The following is an 18,327-nucleotide window of genomic DNA, read 5'->3' on the forward strand; positions in this document are numbered from 1 at the left end:
TGCACTAGGTGTCGGATTGGGCTATCTTTGATGTACCAATCAGTGAGATCCTTAGCGGGGATCAAAACCTGGGTATGTTGGGACAGTCCAAGAATTCATCTGAGTGGGTGATCATAGTGACAGGATCAGCCCCTTTGTCAGACAAAGGTAATGATCGGGGATGCACTCTCACTGATGGAAACCAAGACTGCCGGCAGCCGATTTCAACCATTGAGATTTGTTTTGCAAAATATATTTTATATAAGATATAAAAGAATATATATGGTTTCTAAAATGTTTGCAAGAAGGTTTTAATTCCCGGGATCCATATAAATGGAGAGTGCAACACTGTTCCTTGCAGCCGAGGGAGAGGTCCTCTCTTGTCGGGCAGTGTATGATCATTATGGGCTGAGAGGTTAAGTGTAAGACCATTGAGGATAATGCCTGATGGGCTAATCTTGCATCTGCCCACAGTTCCTGGGTGTTACAAGGTGGCTTGGCCCAGGGACCACTTAGTGTAAGTGTTGGGCCCATAGAGCTCATTTGATGGGTTTCAGGGGGTACACTGTCTTCAGCAGTGCATTCGGCCAGGCCTTGTAACAAAGGCTGGGCTGAACCCATGTGGCTGATGTGTAGATCAATGCTTGGGTCCCACGCCATACAAGGAAACCCAACTGGGCAGCAATTTGGAAGGTTTTTTGAGTACATAACCTTAATGGGCCTTAAGCCCATTTCGAACTGGGCTGATTTGATCAGTCATCTAAAGGGGGCGAATTCTGAAGTGGGTCAGCTAAAAGGATTGGGCTTAGACCCTATCCACTCAGAGAGTCCAAGATCTAAATAAGATTTAGATATAGAAACCTCCTAATTAGATTAGGAGACAACTGATCTGATCTGCAGATAAGATTAGGATTATCCCTTATCACTAAGGGACTTCTAACCCAAATATGATTTGGATTAGCAACTCCTAATCTGATTAGGAGCTGATCCCTTTAAGATTATAAAAGGGGAAGGGGGCGGCAGCCTTGAAATATACAATAACATCAATAGCATTCTTCTCTTTAAGAAAGAGAGATTAAGAGATTTCCTGCATACTGCAAATTCTCTTCTGCCGCCACCTTCCTGCCATTGCCATTCCTTCAGTTCGATCTCCAGTTCTTGGGAGCAATCAAGATTGGATCTTGATTTCAATCTTTTGGGAAAAGATTGATTGGAGCTGTACTCACAAGCCGTCTAGTTGATTCTTGCGAAGGGTCAAGTTCTTTTGAAGAACATTGCTGATTCTGCTCCATCCTTCACTGCGCCATCTTCAGTGGGAGCTGATTTTGGATCCTCCCTTGGGCGTGAACACCTCCATTGGGAGATAGTATTTCTCCGTATCAGGTATTATCCTCTCCCACTCCTTTTGGTTCAGATCTGGTTCAGTTTCTGGTTCAAGATTGATCCTTGAAAATATGATTTTCTAAATAGGGAATACGATTCCCAGTTGAAGGGAGAGATAAAATTTTTGAAATTTGCCCCTTATTCCACAATCTTTGGGCGTCCATAGGATGGATCTCTCATCCCTTCAGTGGTATCAGAGCCATGGTTCAAATCTTGAACCAGTTTGTTTCAGATCTGAACCTGTGCAATTGGGCAGAAGGTGTTCTACCCAATTTGCGCAGATATGGGTTTTGGGAAATTTGTTCCCAAAATTGATGGGCGAATAATCTGAAATTAATTTTATATAAATCTGATTATTATTTAGAATTGTTCTTTATGATTTTCTTGATTTATGGGCTGTTCGTACAAGAGGAGATCGAAATCTTGGTTTGCGCAGGGAACCTGCAAGATTTGTAGTTTCTTGATTTATTTATTACATTTGGTCTGTAAATAATTTTTTTTCTAGAATCAATGTATAGGTATTCGATCTGATGTACTTATTAATAGAAATAGGATTTCTATTTATTTTAATTTTGGATCGAAGATGGCGGCGCAGAAAGGGAGATTTCGCAGAGAAGAAGATTTCGCAGATGGGAGAATCGCTATCTGCGATTTGCAGTTTGTGAAACTGCATTCTGTGATCTAACCTCTATTTTGCAGGATGGATTGTGCGAACAACCCTGATTTACTGATTCTTGTTTTTCTTTTATCAGTAATTAATTTCAGATTATTTTCTTGAATTAAAGATTTGATTAAAAATCAAACCCTAGACCCATTCGAACCAAGATTGGTTCAAACTGTTTGGACCAAATCTAGGGTTTAATCAAGGCTGAAAGTCAGCCCTAATTTTCCCACTAATGGGCCTAAGGATTGATATTTAATTAAATGGTTAATTCGGCCCAACCTGTAAAGGCCCAGTTTTAAATAGTTAAAACTGCTAAAAGCCCACTTAACACATAAATCTATATGGGTTGAACCGTTCGGCCCATATACCTGAATAATATTAATGGTTAATATTATGGATTTGAAATGGGCTTCAAATGGGCTTTACAGATAATTAATTGATTGGATCAATTTATCCCTGCATGTGATGTATGGATGTGTGATGTGCTATGTACATGGGCCATAAGTACTTGGCCCATGCTCAATCGACAGTGGCTCTTTCGCACACCATGGCTGAATGCACATCATTGCCATGGTGTCCCTTTTGGTCATTGGATGACCTCCCTCCGAGGTGGGCCCCACACCTCATCATGAGGTCTCGTGCGGAACCCTAGCCGATTCAGGCCCACCAAAATCTGGCTTTATGAAAGTCAGTGGGAGCCACTTTGGTTTGACCTAAAGATAGAACTAGGGCGTAATTATCTGTTCCCTCCAGATGATATGAGTGCATGTGATAGGGAGATTCATATGATGAACTCCCTAAAGGCCTTACATCATTAGCACGAGGATGGGTCCTTCAGTAATGAGGAAACGCACCAGAAAATGGGCTATCCATTTGCTGTTGGGCTTGTCTAAGTGTTTCATAAGATGATAGGGGCGTCATAGACCGATGTGGGAGGGGCTTCACCAGAAAATGGGAACTCTCTCACGGTACCTTGGCGTTCACGAATATGATGGGTAAGCACTCACTGGACAGAAAGGATTACCTGAAAACGGCTCTGAACCTTGTCTGACAGAGGCCAAAGGGAAAACTCATATGATGAGTGGATATGATCCTTCACAGAAAGGTGGTGGGGTTATGCAGCTGAAACAGTTGGCTTCATGCACCCTATGTGATTTCCCACATTTCCAGAGACAACCCGTAGTCTCCGTCACTGAGAAAGGAGGGAAATCTCAGAGATGAATAAATGGAAATGGATCGTAGATTAAAATCCATATCTATGAAATGAACATGAATCGAATTAGGTCGTGGACTGATGTTTGCTCTTTTATCAGAAAATGGCAAACGGATCATTTGCAAAGCTACTTGATGACAACAAGTTGAAGGGCCCAAACTATGCTGACTGGTATAGGAACCTTATGTTGGTCTTAACCTCTGAGAAATTGGACAAGGTAGCAAAGAATCCTGCCCTGGATCGTCCGGGAGATAGGGCTTCTGAGGCCCGAAGAAGAGAATACCAAGAATGGGAGGAGAAAAACTCCCTTGCCCGCTACTATATCATTGCCTCCTTGGACAATCCAATTAAGAGGCATTTCGATCAGATCGAACTTGCTAAAGACGTATTGGACAGTCTTAGAACAATGTACGAAGAGCAGAATCGTTCTACTCGGCAGAAGGTCTTGAAACAGTTCATGACCGCATAGATGTCCAAGGGCCAACACGTTCACGATCATTGTCTTCGGATGATGGGCTACATCAACGATCTAGTGGCTCTTGGATCTGGGCTGGATCTGGTAACTCAGATCGATGCTATTCTCAACTCTCTGCCTCCATCCTTTAATCCATTCATCATGAACTACAACATGAACAAGCTGAACGTCAGCTTGCAGGAACTTAGCAATATGTTGCAGAGGGCCGAAGAATTGATTAAAAAGGATGAGCCCATTGCCATGCTTGTTGAAACTGGCAAATCGGGCAAGAAAAGGAAGGCGAAGAGAAAGCCCTAAAAAAAGGCTGCCAAACCCAAGAAACAGAGGAAGGACAAGGCATCAGATGCCTGTCATTTTTGCAAAAGGACCGGCCACTGGAAAAGGAATTGTCCTGCCTACCTGGAATCCAAGAAAGGTAATTTCAAAACTTGTGTTATAGAAACCAATTTGTTGGTAGCTTTTGCATCCTGGTGTATTGACTCTGGGGATTCAACTCATGCGTGTAACTCACTGTAGGGGTTCAAGGTAAGCAGAAGGCTGAGTGAAGGAGAAGTCACACTCTACTTGGGGACTACTACAACTGTTGCAGCCGCGGCCATAGGAACCGTGGAATTATATTTTAGAGAAGGAATAATTGTACTGAAAGATTGTCTTTATGTACAAAATTTAAGAAGAAATTTGATTTCTGTCTCAAAACTGTGTGCAGATGGTTATTCTGTCTTCTTTAGTAATACGATTACTATTAAAAGAAATAACAGATTCATCGCATACGGGGAACTGGAGAACGGTTTCTATGTTCTACATCCTTCTCTAGAAACTAACATAACCGAAACTACGTCGGCTGAAAACCCCAAGAAGAGAGCCCGTGATACAGTTAATCCCACGTGTCTGTGGCATTACCGACTTGGCCACATCGGTGTTGACCGAATCACAAGGTTGGTAAAGGATGGTCCTTTGGATTTTCTAGCTGTAGAAGATCTTCCCACTTGTGAGCCTTGCCTACAAGGCAAGATGACGAAACGGCCATTTAACGGTAAGCCTGAAAGATGTACAGGCACACTTGACCTAATACATACTGATATATGTGGTCCCCTGAGTGTTAGGACACGAAATCAACACGTGTATTTCATCACCTTCACAGATGATTTTTCACGATATGGTTACGTGTACCTAATGAGACACAAGTCTGAATCCTTTGAAAAGTTCAAAGAGTTTAGACAAGAGGTTGAGAAACAGTTAGGGAGAGAAATTAAAGCCCTTCGATCCGATCGAGGTGGCGAATATCTCTCTGACGAATTCAGGGACTACTTAAAGGACAATGGGATAGTATCACAATTAGCTCCTCCGGCTACACTACAACTTAACGGTGTTTCAGAGAGGAGGAATAGGACCTTATTAGATATGGTCCGGTCGCTTCTCATACACTCAGAGTTACCCACATCCTTTTGGGGTTACGCATTAGAGACTGCGATTTACGTGCTGAATCGGGTTCCAACCAAATCGGTTCCGAATACTCCATATGAACTTTGGACCGGAAAGAAACCAAGTGTCAGACACTTGAAGATTTGGGGTTGTCCAGCACACGTTAAAAGAACGAGTGCAGACAAGTTGGAATCTAAGACCTGTCGTTGCCTATTTGTAGGCTACCCAAAAGGCTCTGTAGGTTACCTTTTCTATGACCCAAGTGAGTAGAACGTGTTCTGTAGTCGAAATGTGCAATTCTTGGAAACAGATTATATCCTGGACACCCATCGTCAGGAAGTTGTTCTGGATGAGGAGAGCTCAGGAGCAGTGGGAGATGTCCCACAGGTTCTAGGTAGTGACCAACTTAGAAGATCCACTCGGGCATCCAGGCCACCAGTCCGTTATGGTTATGACCAGGATAGTTACCTGGTGGAAACCATGACTAGTGAGGAGGATCCCGTGACTTACGCGGAAGCTATGTTGGACATAGATTCTCAGAAGTGGGTGGAGGCCATGAGGGCAGAGATGGACTCAATGGAGACCAATGGAGTCTGGACTCTAGTAGATCCGCCCTCCGGGGTAAAGGCAATTGGTTGCAAATGGATTTACAAGAGGAAGAAGGGCCCCGATGGTAAAGTTGAGACCTTCAAGGCTCGTCTGGTGGCGAAAGGCTACACTCAGAAAGAGGGCATCGATTATGAGGAAACCTTTTCGCCTGTGGCCATGCTTAAATCCATTAGGATCCTGCTAGCTGTAGCAGCAAACCATGATTATGAGATTTGGCAGATGGATGTCAAAACTGCATTCCTGAATGGAGATCTTACTGAATATATCTATATGCATCAGCCGCAAGGCTTCATTGCTGCAGGTCAGGAAAACATGGTATGTAAACTTAACAGATCCATTTATGGGCTTAAGCAAGCTTCTAGAAATTGGAACATCCGTTTTAACTCTGCTGTCAAATCGTTTGACTTCGAGCAGAATCCGGATGAACCCTGTGTCTACAGGAAGTACAGTGGGGATAAGGTTACCTTCTTGGTTCTGTATGTAGATGACATTCTACTCATTGGGAATGATGTAGGAATGTTAACTATGGTGAAAGTATGGCTTCCGCAGCAATTCTCCATGAAAGATCTTGGAGAAACCTCCTATATATTGGGTCTTTGACTCTATAGAGATAGATCGAAGCGGATAATAGGATTATCCCAATTTGCTTACATTGACAAAATAGTCAAAAGATACAGCATGGAAAACTCCAAGAATTCATCTGATGGGTACAGTCCTATTAGGCAGTAAGCAGCCACCATAGCTGGCAGGTACGGTGCCAGTAGGCGAGAGGCGTGGGTACAGTCTTTTGGTATGGCTATCAGACAGAATGCTTCTTGTGAGGCCCTGAACGAGCGCCTTGGTGATGAGCTCCAAGCTGCCTGGTGGCGAGCTCCTTGGTGATGAGCTCCATGTTAGACAGTTTTGTATGCCCTTAGCTTCAATCAGAATGATGTACTTTATGAGTTTATTGTAAATGAAGAAAGATACATATTTGATTCATGTTCCCTTGGTATGTTTCTGTGTAATACCCTTAAACTGGACACTTAATGAGACTCGTGTTAGTTTGGAATGTTCACAGCCAGTGGGTCGGTCTGGGGAGACCTATCCTGACAAGGCTGGCACTGTGGTGCCACCAAGTCGGTTGGGGTGGCCTGTCTCAGCTGCCAGGGTGAGACCCTAGGCACATACAGTGTAGGATTAATTGAATCTTTGAACTGGACCAGATTTCCAGTATTGCCCTGGACCTTGGAGATTGATGGGCAAAACTGGAAAGTTACACCCGACCCCTAGACTCGATTATGATACTACACTAGGTGTCGGATTGGGCTATCTTTGATGTACCAATCAGTGAGATCCTTAGCGGGGGTCAAAACCTGGGTATGTTGGGACAGTCCGAGAATTCATCTGAGTGGGTGATCATAGTGACAGGATCAGCCCCTTTGTCGGACAAAGGTAATGATCGGGGATGCACTCTCACTGATGGAAACCAAGACTGCCGGCAGCCGATTTCAACCGTTGAAATTTGTTTTGCAAAATATATTTTATATAAGATATAAAAGTATATATGTATGGTTTCTAAATTGTTTGCAAGAAGGTTTTAATTCCTGGGATCCATATAAGTGGAGAGTGCAACACTGTTCCTTGCAGCCGAGGGAGAGGTCCTCTCTTGTCGGGCAGTGTATGATCATTATGGGCTGAGAGGTTAAGTGTAAGACCATTGAGGATAACACCTGATGGGCTAATCTTGCATCTGCCCACAGTCCCTGGGTGTTACAAGGTGGCTTGGCCCAGGGACCACTTAGTGTAAGTGTTGGGCCCATAGAACTCATTTGATGGGTTTCAGGGGGTACACTGTCTTCAGCAGTGCATTCGGCTAGGCCTTGTAACAAAGGCTGGGCTGAACCCATGTGGCTGATGTGTAGATCAATGCTTGGGTCCCACGCCATACAAGGAAGCCCAACTGGGCAGCAATTTGGAAGGTTTTTGAGTACATAACCTTAATGGGCCTTAAGCCCATTTCGAACTGGGCTGATTTGATCAGTCATTTAAAGGGGGCGAATTCTGAAGTGGGTCAGCTAAAAGGATTGGGCTTAGACCCTATCCACTCAGAGAGTCCAAGATCTAAATAAGATTTAGATCTGGAAACCTCCTAATTAGATTAGGAGACAGCTAATCTGATTTGCAGATAAGATAAGGATTATCCCTTATCACTAAGGGACTTCTAACCCAAATATGATTTGGATTAGCAACTCCTAATCTGATTAGGAGCTGATCCCTTTGAGATTATAAAAGGGGAAGGGGGCGGCAGCCTTTTACATCATCAACAACATTCTTCTCTTAAAGAAAGAGAGATTGGGAGATTTCCTGCATACTGCGAATTCTCTCCTGCCGCCACCTTCCTGCCATTGCCATTCCTTCAGTTCGATCTCCAGTTCTTAGGAGCAATCAAGATTGGATCTTGATTTCAATCTTTTGGGAAAAGATTGATTGGAGCTGTACTCACAAGCCGTGCAGATGATTCTTGCGAAGGGTCAAGTTCTTTTGAAGAACATTGCTGATTTTGCTCCATCCTTCACTGCGCCATCTTCAGTTGGAGCAGATTTTGGATCCTTCCTTGGGTGTGAACACCTCCATTGGGAGATAGTATTTCTCCGTATCAGGTACAATCCTCTCCCACTCCTTTTGGTTCAGATCTGGTTCAGTTTATGGTTCAAGATTGATCCTTGAAAATATGATTTTCTAAATAGGGAATACGATTCCCAGCTGAAAGGGAGAGATAATATTTTTGAAATTCGCCCTTTATTCCGCAATCTTTGGGCGTCCATATGATGGATCTCTCATCCCTTCACTCCAAGCTGCCTGGTGGCGAGCTCCTTGGTGATGAGCTTCGGGCTGCCTGGTGGCGAGCTCCTTGGAGAGCTACCTAGCTCCTTGGTGGTGAGCTCCTTGGCAAGCTCCTTGGAGAGCTGCCTAGCTCCTTGGAGAGCTTTCTAGCTCCTTGGTGGCGAGCTCCTTGGCGAGCTGCCGAGCTCCTTGGCGAGCTCCTTGGAGAGTTGCCTAGCTCCTTAGTGGCGAGCTCCTTGCCGAGCTCCTTGGAGAGCTGCCGAGCTCCTTGGAGAGCTGCAGGTGACGAGCTCCTTTGAGAGCTACCGAGCTCCTTGGCGTGCTGCGGTGCTCCTTGGTGGTGAGCTCCTTGGTGAGCTCCTTCGAGAGTTGCCTAGCTCCTTGGCGAGCTCCTTGGAGAGCTGCCAAGCTCCTTGGCGAGCTGCCGAGCTCCTTGGTGGCAATCTCCTTGGCGAGCTGCCGAGCTCCTTTGTGGTGAGCTCCTTGGCGAGCTCCTTGGAGAGCTGCCTAGCTCCTTGGTGGCGAGCTCCTTGGTGAGCTGCCGAGCTGCCCCTAAGTGGCGAGCTACCTATGCCGAGCTGCCTGTAAGTGCCGAGCTGCCCCTAGCTAGCTCGAGCTGTCTAGTTGTCAAGAGCCTGCACTTAGTTGGCATGAGGTGCCATGTGTCATAATTTCACTGGAGGGCCAAATCCGCCCTCATTAGAAATATTACTAGTACAATATGAATGTTTAAAAGAAAAAATCTTGCATCTATAATATAATGTCACTCCTACATTTCATCTTCTACAAATGAACTTCAGCTCAAAAGGTTAGAACTTGGTTGTAATTTGGTGATTGATGAATAAATCCTAGCCTTCTAGCATCTAAACCCATATTTTTTACAGTGAGTTCCATCTGAACCATCTATCCTCATGAACCAATTGTGGGCTGAGATAAGTAAGAATGAGTATAAACTGAAAGATGCATCTGGGTTCCATGATTTTCACTTCTAAAATCCAAAGTCAAGATTAAGAGCAATCCTTTGAGCGAACATTTTCTGCAACACTAAACCTACTTAGCCTGCACAAATAATTTAAACAAACCAAAGGAACCTACCAATTAGACATGTATACATCAACCGTCAAAGCAAAAATTGAACGGATCATACAACCAACAAAACAAATAGAAAAGCATCATGTAGATAAGGGCATCTTACCAGCATGTCTGTAACAATTTGTCAAACAATTCAATGTTCTTCTCGTAATACTAGGCCATTCACAATGAAACTTCCTGCTCCATCCAGTAACAAAATCTTAGACGGGTTTGAGCTTAGTCCAGAATTCAACTATGCTGATCATTGGCTAATGTTACTCCATTGATTGGTCGGTTTATAAATTCAACTAGGCTGTTTGATTTTGAAGGTTCTATCTGGTTTTTGGTACAGATAGGATAAAAGAGTAGACTGAATTACTGAAATACTATTGGGAAGTGCGAACCATCCTTTTAGGTCTAAAAACATTGTCTTTGTCTCTCAAAGTTACTCTGAAAAAGTTGTTATGGTACAAGATAACAGTGAACCAAGTTTATCGTATTGCATATTATGGATAGAACCAAGTGTATCGTATCATATTGATAGAACCAATGGGGCCCACATGTCTATTTTGTTCAGACTGCGAGACACGTGGCCTCCCAACTATCGCCTAGTCACGTCATCCTAGCTCGGCCATGTCGACACAACTCGATCATGTCGGCATAGCTCGGCCATGTGGGCCTAGCTCTGCCACGTCGGCCTAGCTCGGCCGAGCTATGCTATTACTGTGTCCCCCCATCTTATCCTTCCAGCCACATCAAATGGATGAGCACAACTACAGATAAGGAGGAATGAGGAAAGACGACTCCGCTGGGGAATGGAACTCTATCCCGAATACCTCGGCGGTTAACCTCATCCAGCAACCCCGGAAGCCCAATCCGACTAGGACACGAATCTTCAGCTATGAAAAGATACTCCATGCTCGAGGTAAGGGATCCAACTTTTGAGACCCGTACTGCTACTTAGCTCGGACCAACATCATCATAGCTCGGCCCGACCACCCATTACCTCTACTGACTTGAATGTCGGAGTACTTACCCGGGAATAATTCCTCGGGCCTCTGACTTCTTTCTTGATCACAGGTCTTGAAGTGCGACCTCGTCCTTGTAGCTCAGTCTCACCCTGTCAACAAGGACTATCTGGTTGCTCTCCTCAATTCGTGCACCACCTCAGATTGAGCAGCATCAGATTGGCACCGTCTGTGGGAACACACAAAAAGCCACCCCAAAAATCTTTCCTTACCGCACAATCAAGAAAGCGATCAAGATGCCCAAGAACCAGTCTGAGCGTTCAACAGGCCAATCCCCATCTCGAGAGTCTTGCCACCGTAGCTCTCCGCATCAAGAAATTCCACAACCCCCAGCTGCTGTCGATCCTGAGAAATTCTGAGCAATGCAAGAAAAAGTCAACAAGATCTTTGAAATGATGTAGAACATAGGTGAAGGGATGAGAGATCCATCCTATGGACGCCCAAAGATTGCGGAATAAGGGGCGAATTTCAAAAATTTTATCTCTCCCTTCAACTGGGAATCGTATTCCCCATTTAGAAAATCATATTTTCAAGGATCAATCTTGAACCATAAACTGAACCAGATCTGAACCAAAAGGAGTGGGAGAGGATTATACCTGATACGAAGAAATAATATCTCCCAATGGAGGTGTTCACGCCCAAGGAAGGATCCAAAATCTGCTCCCTTCCCCTTTTATAATCTCAAAAGGGATCAGCTCCTAATCAGATTAGGAGCTGCTAATCCAAATCATATTTGGGTTAGAAGTCCCTTAGAGATAAGGGATAACCCTTATCTTATCTACAGATAAGATCAGCTGTCTCCTAATCTAATTAGGAGGTTTCCAGATCTAAATCCCATTTAGATCTTGGACTCTCTGAGTGGATAGGGTCTAAGCCCAATCCTTTCAGCTGACCCTCTTTAGAATTTGCCCCCTTTAAATGACTGATCAAATCAGCCCAGCTCGAAATGGGCTTAAGGCCCATTTAAGGTTATGTACTCAAAAGGCTTCCAAATTGCTGCCCAGTTGGGCTTCCTTGTATGGCGTGGGACCCAAGCATTGATCTACACATCAGCCACATGGGTTCGGCCCACCCTTTGTTACAAGGCCTGGCCGAATACACTGTTAATGACAGTGCACCCCCTGAAACCCATCAAATGGGCTCTATGGGCCCAACACTTACACTAAGTGGTCCCTGGGCCAAGCCACCTTGTATCACCCAGGGACTGTGGGCAGATGCAAGATTATCCCATCAGGTATTATCCTCAATGGTCTTACACTTAACCTCTCAGCCCATAATGATCATACACTGCCCGATAAGAGAGGACCTCTCCCTCGGCTGCAAGGAACAGTGATGCACTCTCCACTTATATGGATCCCGGGAATTAAAACCTTCTTGCAAACAATTTAGAAACCATACATATATACTTTTATATCTTATATAAAATATATTTTACAAAACAAATCTCAACGGTTGAAATCGGCTGCCGGCAGTCTTGGTTTCCATCAGTGAGAGTGCATCCCCGATCATTACCTTTGTCCGACAAAGGGGCTGATCCTGTCACTATGATCACCCACTCAGATGAATTCTCGGACTGTCCCAACATACCCAGGTTTTGACCCCCGCTAAGGATCTCACTGATTGGCACATCAAAGACAGCCCAATCCGACACCTAGTGTAGTATCATAATCGAGTTTAGGGGTCGGGTGTAACTTTCTAGTTTTGCCCATCAATCTCCAAGGTCCAGGGCAATACTGGAAATCTGGTCTAGTTCAAAGATTCAATTAATCCTACACTGTATGTGCATAGGGTCTCACCCTGGCAGCTGAGACAGGCCACCCCAACCGACTTGGTGGCACCACAGTGTCAGCCTTGTTAGGATAGGTCTCCCTAGACCGACCCACTGGCTGTGAACATTCTAAACTAACACGAGTCTCATTAAGTGTCCAGTTTAAGGGTATTACACAGAAACATACCAAGGGAACATGAATCAAATATGTATCTTTATTCATTTACAATAAACTCATAAAGTACATCATTCTGATTGAAGCTAAGGGCATACAAAACAGTCTAACAGCTCCCACTTGCACTTAGGTCCAATCAGGTACTAGCCGGAGTCCCATGCTTTCCACGTGTTTCTCAAACACTTTCTGTGATAGTGGCTTTGTCAATGGGTCTGCTACATTTTCCGCTGACGCTACCTTCTGAATCAGGACGTCCCCTCTACCAACAATCTCCCACAGTACGTGGTACTTCCTCTCGATGAGCTTCGACTTCGAGTGGGCTCGTGGCTCCTTAGCCTGAGCAATAGCTCCATTGTTGTCACACAACAATGGGATGGGTGATGTGCTGGACGGAACTACTCCCAACTCGTGAACGAACTTCTTCATCCACACGGCTTCTTTGGCAGCCTCACTTGCGGCAATGTACTCGGCCTCGGTCGTGGAGTCTGCAGTGGACCCCTGTTTGCTGCTTTTCCAGCAAACAGCACACGATCCTATCGTGAAAACATATCCAGATGTAGACTTTCTATCATCTGGGTCTGACTGGAAATCGGCATCTGTAAACCCTTGGATCTGTAGTGAGCTACCGTCGAATACTAGACAAAACTCTTTTGTCCTTCGAAGGTACTTAAGTATGTTTTTCACAGCAGTCCAATGCTCCTGCCCTGGGTTGGCCTGAAATCTGCTTACTACACTCACTGCCTGAGCTATGTCAGGACGAGTGCACAGCATGGCATACATGATGCTCCCTACGGCTGAGGCATAAGGAACGTCTTTCATGCCATCAATCTCCTCAGACGTCTTGGGAGACATCTTCTTGGAGAGAGTGACTCCGTGCCTGAAAGGAACATTTCCTTTCTTGGAGTTTTCCATGCTGTATCTTTTGACTATTTTGTCAATGTAAGCAGATTGGGATAATCCTATTATCCGCTTCGATCTATCTCTATAGAGTCGAAGACCCAGTATATAGGAGGCTTCTCCAAGGTCTTTCATGGAGAATTGCTGCGAAAGCCATACTTTCACCGTAGTTAACATTCCCACATCATTCCCAATGAGTAGAATGTCATCTACATACAGAGCCAAGAAGGTAACCTTATCCCCACTGTACTTCCTGTAGACACAGGGTTCATCCGGATTCTGTTCGAAGTCAAATGATTTGACAGCAGAGTTAAAACGGATGTTCCAACTTCTAGAAGCTTGCTTAAGCCCATAAATGGATCTGTTAAGTTTACATACCATGTTTTCCTGACCTGCAGCAATGAAGCCTTGCGGCTGCTGCATATAGATATCTTCAGTAAGATCTCCATTCAGGAATGCAGTTTTGACATCCATCTACCAAATCTCATAATCATGGTATGCTGCTACAACTAGCAGGATCTAATGGATTTAAGCATGGCCACAGGCGAAAAGGTTTCCTCATAATCGATGCCCTCTTTCTGAGTGTACCCTTTCGCCACCAGACGAGCCTTGAAGGTCTCAACTTTACCATCGGGGCCCTTCTTCCTCTTGTAAATCCATTTGCAACTGATTGCCTTTACCCCGGAGGGCGGATCTACTAGAGTCCAGACTCCATTGGTCTCCATTGAGTCCATCTCCGCTCTCATGGCCTCCACCCACTTCTGGGAATCTATGTCCAACATAGCTTCCGCGTAAGTCACGGGATCCTCCTCACTAGTTAAGGTTTCCACTAGGTAACTGTCCTGGTCATAACCATAACGGACTGGTGGCCTGGATGCCCGAGTGGTTCTTCTGAGTTGGTCACTACCTGGAACTTGTGGAACATCTCCCACTGCTCCTGAGCTCTCCTCATCCAGAACAACTTCCTGACGATGGGTGTCCAGGATATAGTCGGTTTCCAAGAATTGCACATTTCGACTGCAGAACACTTTCTGCTCACTTGGGTCATAGAAAAGGTAACCTACAGAGCCTTTTGGGTAGCCTACAAATAGGCAACGGCTAGTCTTAGATTCCAACTTGTCTGCACTCATTCTTTTAACGTGTGCTGGACAACCCCAAATCTTCAAGTGTCTGACACTTGGTTTCTTTCCGGTCCAAAGTTCATATGGAGTATTCGGAACCGATTTGGTTGGAACCCGATTCAGCACGTAAATCGCAGTCTCTAATGCGTAACCCCAAAAGGATGTGGGTAACTCTGAGTGTATGAGAAGCGACCGGACCATATCTAATAAGGTCCTATTCCTCCTCTTTGAAACACCGTTAAGTTGTGGTGTAGCAGGAGGAGCTAATTGTGATACTATCCCATTGTCCTTTAAGTAGTCCCTGAATTCGTCAGAGAGATATTCGCCACTTCGATCGGATCGAAGGGCTTTAATTTCTCTCCCTAACTGTTTCTCGACCTCTTGTCTAAACTCTTTGAACTTTTCAAAGGATTCAGACTTGTGTCTCATTAGGTACACGTAACCATATCGTGAAAAATCATCTGTGAAGGTGATGAAATACACGTGTTGATTTCGTGTCCTAACACTCAGGGGACCACATACATCAGTATGTATTAGGTCAAGTGTGCCTGTACATCTTTCAGGCTTACCACTAAATGGCCGTCTCGTCATCTTGCCTTGTAGGCAAGGCACATAGGTGGGAAGATCTTCTACAGCTAGAAAATCCAAAGGACCATCCTTTACCAACCTTGTGATTCGGTCAACACCGATGTGGCCAAGTCGGTAATGCCACAGACACGTGGGATTAACTGTATCACGGGCTCTCTTCTTGGGGTTTTCAACCGACGTAGTTTCGGTTATGTTAGTTTCTAGAGAAGGACGTAGAACATAGAGACCGTTCTCCAGTTCCCCGTATGCGATGAATCTGTTATTTCTTTTAATAGTAATCGTATTACTAAAGAAGACAGAATAACCATTTGCACACAGTTTTGAGACAGAAATCAAATTTCTTCTTAAATTTTGTACATAAAGACAATCTTTCAGTACAATTATTCCTTCTCTAAAAAATAGTTCCACGGTTCCTATGGCCGCGGCTGCAACAGTTGCAGTAGTCCCCAAGTAGAGTGTGACTTCTCCTTCACTCAGCCTTCTGCTTACCTTGAACCCCTGCAGTGAGTTACACGCATGAGTTGAAGCCCCGGAGTCAATACACCAGGACGCAGAAGCTACCAACAAATTGGTTTCTATAACACAAGTTTCGAAGTTACCTTTCTTGGATTCCAGGTAGGCAGGACAATTCCTTTTCCAGTGGCCGGTCTTTTTGCAAAAATGACAGGCATCTGATGCCTTGTCCTTCCTCTGTTTCTTGTGTTTGGCAGCCTTTTTCTGGGGCTTTCTCTTCGCCTTCCTTTTCTTGCCCGATTTGCCAGTTTCAACAAGCATGGCAATGGGCTCATCCTTTTTAATCAATTCTTCGGCCCTCTGCAACATATTACTGAGTTCCTGCAAGCTGACGTTCAGCTTGTTCATGTTGTAGTTCATGATGAATGGATTAAAGGATGGAGGCAGAGAGTTGAGAATAGCATCGATCTGATTCACCAGATCCAGCCCGGATCCAAGAGCCTCTAGTTCGTTGATATACCCCATCATCCGGAGACAATGGTCGTGAACTTGTTGGCCCTTGGTCATCTACGCGGTCATGAACTGTTTCAAGACCTTCTGCCGAGTAGAACGATTCTGCTCTTCGTACATTGTCCTAAGACTGTCCAATACGTCTTTAGCAAGTTCGATCTGATCGAACTGCCTCTGAATTGGATTGTCCAAGGAGGCAATGATATAGCAACGGGCAAGGGAGTTTTTCTTCTCCCATTCTTGGTATTCTCTTCTTCGGGCCTCAGAAGCCCTATCTCCCGGACGGTCCGGGGAAGGATTCTTGGCTACCTTGTCCAATCTCTCAGAGGTCAAGACCAACATAAGGTTCCTGTACCAGTCAGCATAGTTTGGGCCTTTCAACTTATTATCATCAAGTAGCTTTGCAAATGATCCGTTTGCCATTTTCTGATAAAAGAGCAAACATCAGTCCACGACCTAATTTGATTCATGTTCATTTCATAGATATGGATTTTAATCTATGATCCTTTTTCCATTTATTCATCTCTGAGATTTCCCTCCTTTCTCAGTGACGGAGACTACGGGTTGTCTCTGGAAATGTGGGAAATCACATAGGGTGCATGAGGCCAACTATTTCAGCTGCATAACCCCACCACCTTTCTGTGAAGGATCATATCCACTCATCATATGAGTTTTCCCTTTGGCCTCTGTCAGACAAGGTTCAGAGCCGTTTTCAGGTAAACCTTTCTGTCCAGTGAGTGCTTACCCATCATATTCGTGAACACCAAGGTACCGTGAGAGAGTTCCCATTTTCTGGTGAAGCCCCTCCCACATCGGTCTATGACGCCCCTATCATCTTATGAAACACTTAGACAAGCCCAACAGCAAATGGATAGCCCATTTTCTGGTGCGTTTCCTCATTACTGAAGGACCCATCCTCGTGCTAATGATGGAAGGCCTTTAGAGAGTTCATCATATGAATCTCCCTATCACATGCACTCATATTATCTGGAGGGAACAGATAATTACGCCCTAGTTTTATCTTTAGGTCAAACCAAAGTGGCTCCCACTGACTTTCATAAAGCCAGATTTTGGTGGGCCTAAATCGGCTAGGGTTCCACACGAGACCTCATGATGAGGTGTGGGGCCCACCACTGAGGGAGGTCATCCAATGACCAAAAGGGACACCATGGCAATGATGTGCATTCAGCCATGGTGTGCGAAAGAGCCACTGTCGATTGAGCATGGGCCAAGTACTTATGGCCCATGTACGTAGCACATCACACATCCATACAACACATGCAGGGATAAATTGATCCAATCAATTAATTATCTGTAAAGCCCATTTGAAGCCCATTTTAAATCCATAATATTAACCATTAACATTATCTAGGTATATGGGCCGAACGGTTCAACCCATATAGCTTTAAGGGTTAAGTGGGCTTTTAGCAGTTTTAACTGTTTAAAACTGGGTCTTTACAGGTTGGGCCGAATTAACCATTCAATTAAATATCAATCCTTAGGCCCATTAGTGGGAAAATTAGGGCTGACTTTCAGCCTTGATTAAACCCTAGATTTGGTCCAAACAGTTTGAACCAATCTTGGTTTGATTTTTAATTAAATCTTTAATTCAAGAAAATAATCTGAAATTAATTACTGATAAAAGAAAAACAACAATCAGTCAAACAGGGCTGTTCGTACAATCCATCCCGCAAAACAGAGGTTAGATCACAGAATGCAGTTTCATAAACTGCAAATCGCAGATAGCGATTCTCCCATCTGCGAAATCTTCTTCTCTGCGATTTCTCCCTTTCTGCGCCGCCATCTTCGATCCAAAATAAAATAAAATAGAAATCCTATTTCTATTAATTATTACATCAGATCGAATGCCTATACATTGAGTCTAAAATTAAAAAAAATTATTTACAGACCAAATGTAATAAATAAATCAGGAAACTACAAATCTTGCAGGTTCCCTGCGCAAACCAAGATTTCGATCTCCTCTTGTACGAACAGCCCATAAATCAAGAAAATCATAAAGAACAATTCTAAATAATAATCAGATTTATATAAAATTAATTTCAGATTATTCGCCCATTAATTTTGGGAACAAAATTTCCCAAAACCCATATCTGCGCAAATCGGGTAGAACACCTTCTGCCCATT

The 18,327-nt window shown here is 44.2% G+C and overlaps 1 long non-coding RNA gene across 1 annotated transcript in view; it reads right to left on the minus strand.

The window, feature by feature from the left end:
- Positions 1-9,320: 9,320 nt before the first annotated feature.
- Positions 9,321-18,327, minus strand: part of LOC148803175 (uncharacterized) — a 47,013-nt gene continuing 38,006 nt past the window's right edge. The window contains exons 2-3 of the long non-coding RNA XR_016069491.1: positions 9,767-9,840; positions 9,321-9,607 (exon numbers count right to left, since the gene is read on the minus strand). This is a non-coding gene — a long non-coding RNA (uncharacterized LOC148803175). The remainder of the gene's footprint in view (positions 9,608-9,766; positions 9,841-18,327) is intronic.

Source organism: Nelumbo nucifera, chromosome 1 (genome assembly GCF_055504915.1).
Source record: "Nelumbo nucifera cultivar China Antique chromosome 1, China Antique-T2T, whole genome shotgun sequence".
Lineage (NCBI taxonomy): Eukaryota > Viridiplantae > Streptophyta > Magnoliopsida > Proteales > Nelumbonaceae > Nelumbo > Nelumbo nucifera.